General features: G+C 33.3%; 1 pseudogene; it reads left to right on the top strand.

Moving 5' to 3' along the window:
• Nucleotides 1-5,041: 5,041 nt before the first annotated feature.
• LOC133783467 (subtilisin-like protease SBT5.3) lies at nucleotides 5,042-9,612 on the top strand (annotated as a pseudogene).
• Nucleotides 9,613-10,858: the final 1,246 nt, after the last annotated feature.

The raw sequence follows: 10,858 nt of genomic DNA, 5'->3' as shown, positions 1-10,858 counted from the left end.
TTCAAAAAAATATTGTAAGTGTTCATATTTAATAATGTTGATATATCAAATTATATATTAGCTTCTACATTTAACTTTCTGTGAATATTGTTTCACAGGATCATTACCGACAACTCCAAGCTCAGGGTAAATGGGCACCTGATGGCCTTGATGATGTGCTGACGAGGGCGTTGGGCACTCCTGAGCCCCAAGGATGTGTTAGGGCTGGAGGACACGGTGTGTCCCGCACAGTATACTGGAATACTCCAACACCTACCTCAACGAAAAATAAATCGAAAGCCTCTTCTTCGAATGACGACATTAGAAAGGAGTTTGAAGAAAGATTTTGAAAACAAGAAGAAGTGCATCGTCAACAAGCGCAACGTCTAGAAGAGCGCCTTCGGCAACAAGATGAGCTATTGAGAAAATTCATGGCCCAACAGAGTGGGTCGGGATCCAACGTTGGAGTCCCACCAGCACCACCATCATACTATGTGCCCGACCCACCAGTGCCACCAGCGCATGCATCCTACTATACTCCTGACCCACTAGTGCCTCAAGCAAAAGAACAAATTATTGCACTACAACCGCTTTTGCAAGAGGTAATTAAACTTTCTTGAATATTCTGAAACCAAATAAATTTATTTACTGTTTCAACATGCTTATTTGTATATAATATGTTTCTTGCACAGGGCCGAGCATGCCAATTAGCGATTGGTTCGGTTTCAAACGTTGTTGCATCAGGTAAACTCATTGAAAGAGAGGCAGCCAACAACTACCAAGTTATGATTACTAGCGTTATTAAGCCAACATGTCCTCTCCCTTTTGCATATCCTGATTTGGACATGTGCTTAGTTGCTCAAGCCATTGGGACACCAATAGTGTGGCCTAAGGATTTGGTCATTATATCTAAAGATATATATCATGAGGTGATGCCAAATTTTTACATAATTATCTTTACAATTATATATTTATTTGTTTGCATCTTTTTTAATTGTTGATATTGTTGTATACAGGCTCCCTCTACAATTAGGACCAGATCACAACGAACGAAAGCTCCATCAACACAACAACCACGAGAAAGAAGACGACCACAAACTCCTCCAACACAATTGCCCCACACTCCATTGGAACGATTACAAAATATCGTATCTCATTGGGCTGATGGCGAGTGTGTCAATCTAGGCATAGAGTCTGAAGTTTTTTATCAGGATATGTCTCACTGTTATATATTTAAGGATGACATACTTCAGTTTGCTCGAAAGAAGAAGATTGGACAAGCAGTGGCCGTTAGCTACATGAGGTATATATCTCACAAAGTTCGTTCATTTAATATTCTAATTTGATTTATTCAATCATATAACAATTTTCATATTTTTGTAGTAGGTTCATTTACAGATATGTGGTACAACAAGGTCGCCAAAATAAGTTTTTATTTGTCAATCCTAATATTGTTGCCACTCAAGGGAGTTCATTCGACGATCGTGTTCAAAATCTGTTCAGACGATGCAATGACATAAAATCAAAAGAACAAGTTATGCTTGTCCCTTGGAACCATGGGTAAGTTTAAAAAGTTGTCATTTTTCTGACCCATATCAATACTTTCTTTGTTTAACATTTGAGTTATATTTTTTTGGTTTTTCTTATGCAGTGAACATTGGATGTTGCTTATTTTGGCACCGTATGCATATCATGTTTATTGTTGTGATTCGGTGAATTCAGATCTCAATAACTGTGAGGAGATTGTATCAGTGATCGTCAGCGCTTTCAATCTTTTTTTCTCTATGAATCTTCCTGATGTCGAGATCCTTGATACTCTACGCATTAAGCAACCTCAGGTAAGTAATTACAACTTAAATTTTTTAACTTTTATAATTATTAAGTAGAATAATATGTATGCATTTTTTAACAAGTTTCAATTTAAAAATGAATTACTAATACTTTTAAATAATTAGTGTCCACACCAACCGGACAATGTGACATGTGGATACTACATAATGAGGATGTTGAAGGATTTGATTGAACATGCGAGTCCCAGACATTACTTGAGAACGGTATTATTAATTAAAATTTACAAATTATTTTTGAAACCATATATATAAATGTAATCAAATAATTATTTAATATATTTTACTTTATATTTTTTGCAGCTAACAAGTACAGCATATACAGAGGCACAAATTGACGAGTTTCGACAAGAATGGGCGACAGATATGTTACCAATAATCCAAAGTAACCGACCTCGTTGATAGGTTTTTTTTTATTTTTTACTTCTTTCTTCATACATAAATGCAATATTTGTTAATTTTGAATATGTCTAACATATATTGTATTTTGTTTTTTTATTTTTTACCTCTTTCTTCATACACAATGCAATATTTGTTAATTTTGAATATGTCTAACAAATATTGTAACAAATATTGTATTTCTTGTATATGTCTAACAAATTTTGTGTTTCTTGCATATTTTTATTTTATTAATTATGGCAATTTTAATTTAAATTAATATTAAATTGATTTCAATTTAATTAATTATTAAATTAATATTAAAATAATTTCAATTTAATTAATTATTAAATTAAATTTAAATAATATTAATTATAAATTTATTTATTTTTTTTAAATTTGGGAGACTTTCAATGTCTCCCATTGGGAGAGGTGGGAGACTTCCCACGTCTCCCAGTGGGAGAGGTTGAAAGTCAAGGATTGGCATGTAGTATCACAATCTTGATGTTGTCGTTGACAACCTTGTTGGCAGTGATCCTGATTTGCAGTGACATTAAGCTCGACTTGTCAAACATGTTGCACTCTCACGTGAATACATTCACTGGTGGCATGACCGTAAGGAAGCTCATTTAGATCAAGATCGTTGTCATCATTTTCTAAAACTTGGTCAGGCACTGGCGCTATTGCTGGAGGAGGAATTCCGTTCTTCAATTCTGCGTTTTCTTTTCGAAGATTCACCAGTGCGACTTCCATCTTTTCTTGGGTTTTTTTTTAAGCTTTGATTACTTCTTCAGAGTGTTCTTGTGACGCTTCCATTAACTTGCACATCCAATCCAACTGTTCGTTGATGTCAGGCGTGTTAGTCAATGCTAGGACAGTGTTTATTTTTGGAGCCATGACTTCTTGTCCTTCTTTAAGTCGCATAGTTACCAGCTTGGAGTTGTTGGTGATTGTTTCTCGAAACTTTATCGTGAAGTTCCCACAGACGGTGCCAATTGTTGATATTGAAATTTTTCGTTGGGGTAATCTTGGAAATTGATATTTCTTCTCTAGTCACTTTGCTTCACTTCTCTTATTGGAATCTTGAATCTTCGAGATGAACAACGCACTTGAGGGCTACCTGTAAGAAAACTTTCTTATGCTTAAGTCAGAAGAGTGTTTTTCAAGCAGAGTAACGAAGTAAGAAAATCATATGCATTTGTTGTTCCCAACATTAGCTATTTAAAGGGATTGAGAGGAGAGTCATGAAACGAGTGGGAACGTGTGATTGGTTAAAACGTAATCAACTTTCCTGCCTCTAATCGTCCTCTTCTCATAATAATTAAGGTATTAATAGACAATGATGCCCTTTGCCGCTTCTACGAGGATCTTACATTACCTTCCCAGCAGAAGCTAGGCTTTTGAACTGATTAATTCAAACACCCCATATTTAATATTTGTAAAGTAGGCTATTTGGGCCAGACCAGAAGCTTTGGGCCCAATATTTTACGATGAATTGGATCTTGGGCCAGGTAAAGCATTTTTTGGGCCTATCAGTAATCATTCTCATGAAAAAAAGAAGAAGAGGGTAATATCACTTTTGCATTTTTCATGGACCAACATTAATGCAGATAAAAATTGAAATAGTAAATCCATTTTGTAGTAATGCAAAGAGGAATAACTTGACCAATGAGTTGTTATTAATCAAAAGTAAAAAGTATATATAAATATATATATATATATACATGTCTATCCAAAACCTACAACAGATGGTCCAGCTAATAATATAATATTGTCTTGTGAATTTATGTATTATATTTTGTTGTCTTGTGAATTTTAGTACATATTATTGTCTTGTGAATAATAGTATTTAGTTTCTTAAGAGTACTTGTGCAATGATTAAAAATATTGGATTGTTGTTGGTGTTAATTTGGACTGATTAACACTTAAATTAAAAGCTATATATTTTTAGTGCTTGGATTATCATGATCTTTTCAAATCATTATATATATCACATATCTTTAAAGTCACAGGAATATTTTCTGTAACATTTCTTTCTACTTTTCCCCTAGTATTCCATGATCCATCATCTATATTCAACAAAATTAAATTATTGATGTACTATATATAGCTATAATAATGGAAATACAGTCATTATGCTTAATTAGTCAATAGTAGAAGTAGAAGACATTAATGCAAACATATGTGTTAATTGCTCTTCCAAGAGACATATACACCTTTTTCCAGCGGGATGTATAGCTACACTCAATTTTAAACTAGAAATTTTTTTATAGTTAAAACAATATTCTGTCTTTGTTCTTTTTTCCACTCTATGTGAAAAAAGGTGTATATGTTAACTTTTGAAAAGAAAAACAATAAAGGAATTAATATCATCTATTTTGGTTATGTAAAATGTGAGAATAAAAAGTACAAGAATAATTGGAGTAAGAAGATATTATATTTATTGTGTGGTTCTCTTGAAATATTCCCTATTGTTTGAATTAAATCATGGACCATGGATACATATGTATACATATTCAAAGAGAAATAATAATGTCCCTTATTATAACTTGTGTTCTATGCTAATTTTCTTCACACATATGGGGCCATCGGCCATGCATTATTTTCTTTATTATTACTTTAACTTGTCCTTGCCCCTTTTAAATAATTGAGAAGCAGGAGAGAACAACGTGTATCACAAAAATGTGATACTTCCATCGACCACTAAAATTTATTTTAATATAAACTCTGTTAATAAAAAACATGTTAATTTGGTTATTTAAATTACTTTTTTAATAGAATATGATCACATGAAAGATGCAATAATTTATGTTACTCACATTGGTGTCTATAAATTAAGAATAAACCGTAGCTCTGTACTCTATCCACAATTGAATCTAATGAAAGGGAAAGCTATGGCACCACACTCTAGTGTTGTTTCTTCTTCATCTCTTCTCTCAATGTTTCTTATTTTCACTTTGCTTCAATCATCACTACTCAAAGCCACTGAAAAAAAGGCAAGAATATACATATATATTATTAGTCTTTTTCTCTTTATTTATTAAATGAAGTTTATGTTAAAATGTATTCATGCAGACATATATTGTGTACATGGGAACACATTCCCATGGTCTGAACCCTTCCTCAGATGCTCTTGAAATGGCCACAAAATTTCATCACAGCCTTCTTGGATCTTACTTGGGAAGGTACTTGTGTTAAATATATGTATATGTGTATATATGTACATGTACATTATTTATTCTAGGTATTTTATTTCTTGTTGTGCAGTGAGGAAAAGGCAAAGGATGCCATCATTTACTCGTATAATAGACATATTAATGGCTTTGCAGCAATTCTTGATGAAGTAGAAGCTACAGAAATTCGAAGTGAGCATTTTATCTTTGTTGTTATGTTAACTAATTATTTAAGAATTGATTTAACTATATGCAATGTTGATTGTTACAGAGCATCGAGATGTGATATCGGTTTTCTTGAGCAAAAAGGTGAAACCAGCCACAACTCGTTCATGGAAGTTTCTTGGATTGGAAAGCTATAACGAAGTCGTTCCTTCTCAATCTATTTGGAAAAAGGCACGCTTTGGTGAAGATGTAATTATTGGAAACTTGGACAGTGGTACTTTTATTTATCTCTTAATTGAAATCATATATGTATATTTCTTATTGGATTATTAATTTTAAATGTGGTGAGAGTTGGTTATTGGTAGGTGTTTGGCCTGAATCAAAGAGCTTCAGTGAGTATGAAGGGATTGGACCTATCCCATCAAAATGGCGTGGAAGTTGTCAACCAACCATTGGAGATAAAATTCATTGCAATAGGTTGATCCTCTTATTTCTACTTTTTATTGTTTTCCTTTTGAGTGTTGTTTTTTGACACCTTAAGGTGTCTAACACCATATGAGGTGTCATCTCATAATTGGTTAGCCCTACCGGTGGGAATTCTCCAATAGGGGCTTCACTTTAAGCCCTACCGGTAGGGCTCTCAGTGTTCTCGACCCGTGAACAATTTTCGGTGTGATTTTTTTTATGACCGTGTATATTGTAGCTATTTAGAGTATCTTGCAAATTTTCAGAAAATTCTGAATAGTTTACAGTACCAAAAACTAAGTTCAAACATGTTGTTGCACGCGTGACTAATTTTTTTTATGCACGTGGAAAGCAACATTTTTTAACCTAGTTTTTTGTATTGTAAACTATTCAGAATTTTCTAAAAGTTTGCAGGATGCTCTATATAGCTACAATATACACAGTTATTAAAAAAATCACGCCGAAAACTGTTCACGAGTCGAGAAATACTGAGGGTCCCACCGGTAAGGCTTAAAGTGAAGCCCCTATAAAAGAACTGTCATATACATATATACACATATTCATTTAGAATGAGTAAAAGATTAATTTTGTAGTTGTTTTTTATGCATATTACATTGAGATTAGGCATGTATTGTAGTAATTAGAGGGTGAATTGTAAGAAAAATTTCTACATCATTAATTAACTTTTAAATTTTTGTATTTGTATATCTTTATCTTTCCAAATACTTTAGACTTAGCTATTAGTCCTTTCATATCTTTTTTTGCAACATTTTTCTGTCAAATTAATGTAATTTTCATTTAATTAAAGGTTCCAACATATACCACCATTTCCATTTAGATCCTTAACTCACATTTGAATCCTATTTTCCCAAATAATTTGCATATTTTTGTTTTAAAGCCAAAAATAAATTGGGGGATAGAATATTAAAGCCAATAATAATAAATTATAAATTATAAATTGAGAACCTAGCTATATACAATATGTGATATAAGTTGTACAACTAACTATGCATATATATATATATATTATTAGACAATATATAGAAATTTAAATAGGAACAAGCACATTTTTATTTATTTATTTAGTCAGGCATGCATGAAATTTTTGATAGCTTAATACATACATACATATATAAATATATATATTCTATAGATTATTTTACTTGTAATATATATACTATACGCAAAAAAAAAAAAAAACAAACAAACAAAGAAAAACAAAAAAGTTACTAAACGACATTACTGTTTTTAAAGTTGAATAATCTTTTTTCTCCAATTTCCACCATAGGAAGCTAATAGGAGTCAAGTACTTTAGCAAAGGCATTCTGACACTACTAAAGATGTCCAACGCCTCTATACCTAAGGAAAACTTTTTCACTAGTCGAGACACAGATGGACATGGGACTCATACTCTTTCCACAGCCGGGGGTAGCTTTGTCCCCAGAGCAAATATTTTGGGATTTGGAAATGGTACCGCTAAGGGTGGTTCTCCAAAAGCTCGTGTGGCTGCTTACAAAGTTCTATGGCCTACGGGTGACGGTGCTGACACATTGGCAGCATTTGAAGCTGCAATAGCTGATGGCGTGGACGTTCTTTCTCTCTCTCTTGTTTTCCCTGCAAGTGATTTTCTTGATAATCCCATTTCAATTGGAAGTTTTCATGCCATTATGAACAACATTGTCGTGGTTGCCGGGGCTGGAAACGATGGACCTGATCCTAAGACTGTAAATAATGTTTCACCGTGGATGTTAACTGTGGCAGCAAGTACAATTGATCGTGAGTTCAATAGTTACGTAACTCTTGGGAACAAAAAAAAACTTAAGGTAAAACATATTTAAGTCTTTCAAAGTTTGATTTATGTAATATTTTGTAATTATATATAATACAATGACAGGGAGCAAGCCTTTCATCAAGTATAGCTTGCCTTCTCAAAAGTTTTATCCATTGATCAATGGTGCAGATGCTAAAGTTGCTGAAGTAAATCCTCTAAAAGCGTACGTAGGTTAAAATAATATACTAAATGCTAGTTTAACTTGTTAGATAAAATTAACTACAGAGAATTGCTGTATGTTTTGTCCAGTACATTTTGCCGTCCTAATAGTCTTGATCCAAATAAGGTGAAGGGAAAGATCTTGATTTGTGTAGCTGGGGATGAGATTAGTCCCTCTAACAAGAGTCACCAAGCTCATCTTGCTGGCGCTGTTGGAATGATTCTAATTAATCATATTCTTATTAACGACACAGAAGCTGAGACCTATGTTCTTCCTACATCTCATCTCAATGCCACAGAGGGAACTTTTGTATATGAATACCTCAACACTACTAAGTACCAACTAAAATTCTTGAGTTGTTTCATTATGCATCTTTTCTTCACCAAAACAAAAATGCTTATTAACTTTGACCTATGATATTTTTGTCAATTCAGGAACCCTATAGCTTACATATCTCCGGCAAAGACTGAAGTGAGAGTAAAACCATCACCAATTATGGCTTCATTCTCATCAAGAGGACCAAATCCCATAGAGCCAGCTTTGCTCAAGGTCTACCTTACAAATTCTCTAATTTCGTTCTTGTTAAATGTAATTGCTAAATGACTTTCTCCTTGTTAAATACAATCACAGCCAGATATCACAGCACCTGGAGTAAATATTCTTGCTGCATTCACTGAAGCTGTTGGACCAACTAAACTAACATTTGATAAACGTCGAGTCCCATTCAATATAATTTCTGGAACTTCGATGGCATGCCCTCATGTTTCTGGGATTGCTGGTCTTCTCAAAACACTTCATCCAGATTGGAGTCCAGCTGCAATTCATTCGGCTATAATGACTACAGGTACATATATTTATAAATATATATATTCCATGTACTTGGGCTAAGATTCCTTATTTATCATGAAAATGAACTATATGCAGCAAGAGTACAAGATAGCAACAAGGGGCCATTGTTGGATTGGAACAAGAAAAAAGCATCACCTTTTGAATATGGTTCAGGCCATGTGCAACCAAATCGAGCTATGGACCCTGGACTTGTCTATGACCGAACTATTGAAGATTATGTGGACTTTTTATGTGCTCATGGCATTGATGAAACATTGCTTGAAAAATTTACTAAGAAGCCATATAATAAATGTCCCACCTCATTTAATCTAGCTAACTTCAACTATCCTTCCATTGTGGTTAATAATCTTAGTTCACAATCAGTGATAATTACTAGAAAAGTTAAGAATGTTGGCTCCCCAGGTACCTACAAGGCATATGTGAGGGCCCCAAATGGAGTTTCTATCTATGTTAAGCCCACAAGCTTGAAATTTAGCAAAATTGGTGAGGAAAAGAAATTTGAGATTATTTTGAAGCCAAAGGTTGTTGGGAAGCCTAAAAACTATGTGTTTGGACAATTGAAATGGTCAGATGGGAAGCACTACGTTAGGAGTCCTATAGTAGTCAAGTACTAGAAGATAACAGAAGTGTATGTACAATATTTTGATAATATTCAAGTACTTTATCTATAAAGTACATGCAGTTTTATATATTTATGGATGCTAGAAATGTTACCACCAATAAAAAATTTAATAGTATTATTGGAGTGATCATGATTTATGTAAATTTCTGTTTTTTTTTTTAAAACTCCAAAAATATTCATCCGTGCTTTATTTACTCATTTTGCCTTCAATATATGAAACTTGTTCTAACTCTTAAATTATATATATATATTTAAATTTTGTTCATGACTTCAAATGAAGGTCGCCATCTTATCAAAAGTCGTATATTATTTAGTTCGGATCCACAAGAAGATGCCTGATTTGTTAGAGATATTTATAATTGGCTTAATGGATATAAGTAAAACCATTACACCTCTAAGCAAAATAGTACAAATAACTAGGTGAGTGATTAAATAAAGTTACAACTCAATAACAAAAATTACAAGCAAACATAAAAAAAGAAGTAGAAGAAGGGAATAGAAAATACAACTCTATGCCAAAAGATACAAGTAAAGTAAAAGTAGTAGAACAAAAGATGTATAGAAGATAAAGCAAAAGATACAAATAAATATGTAAAGAAAAATAGAAAAAGAGATAATGAAGACAATAGTAGAAATAAGATATAACAAGAACAAAACAAAGTACTCTCACTTACATTACCAAAGTGAAGAGGATTAAGGATTACCAACTTGAACAAGGTTTACAACATTTGCCCAAAAGGTTATTCCCTCTATCTCAAGCACTAAGGGATTTCTAACAAATTGGAAATAGCACTCTAGAATAAACAATACTCTAGGTAAATTTTTAGCCAAGTCACTATAAGAAAAAGAGTCTACAGCGATGACTTTTGTCGTCTCTTTAGGTATACAACGACGACATGTCGTCGCCAAAACGGCATCGTTGTAGGTCTGTAAGTGTAGCAATCTACGGCGACGACATGTCGGTCGCAGTAGGAAATAATTTTTTTCGGTTGGACTGGATATTATGACGACATGTCGTCGCTGTTGGTGGTTGCAAAATTTGAAATTTTGAATTTCAAAAACTTCTACAGCGACGACATGTGATTGCTGTATGTCCGTCGACCGTTCCATCAATAGCGACGACATGTCGTCGCTGAAGAGTGCGTTGGTATATATGCCTTCAGCGAAGTCATGGCGTCGCTGTAGTGTCATGAAAACTCATATTTTTGTATTCAGCGTTCTCCCTACGGCGACGGCATGTCGTCGCTGTAGGTATACAATTTAAAAAATATAAATATTTAATAAATTATATTGATTAAAATTTATTTTAAAAAATATTAAATATTAATTAAATAAATAAATAAAATTGTTGACCGCGTTTTTGGCCAACGACGTGAGAACGTCAAAAAC

Source organism: Humulus lupulus, chromosome 6, assembly GCF_963169125.1.
Source record: "Humulus lupulus chromosome 6, drHumLupu1.1, whole genome shotgun sequence".
NCBI classification, from domain to species: Eukaryota; Viridiplantae; Streptophyta; class Magnoliopsida; order Rosales; family Cannabaceae; genus Humulus; species Humulus lupulus.
This window is presented reverse-complemented; position numbering and strand designations above follow the sequence as displayed.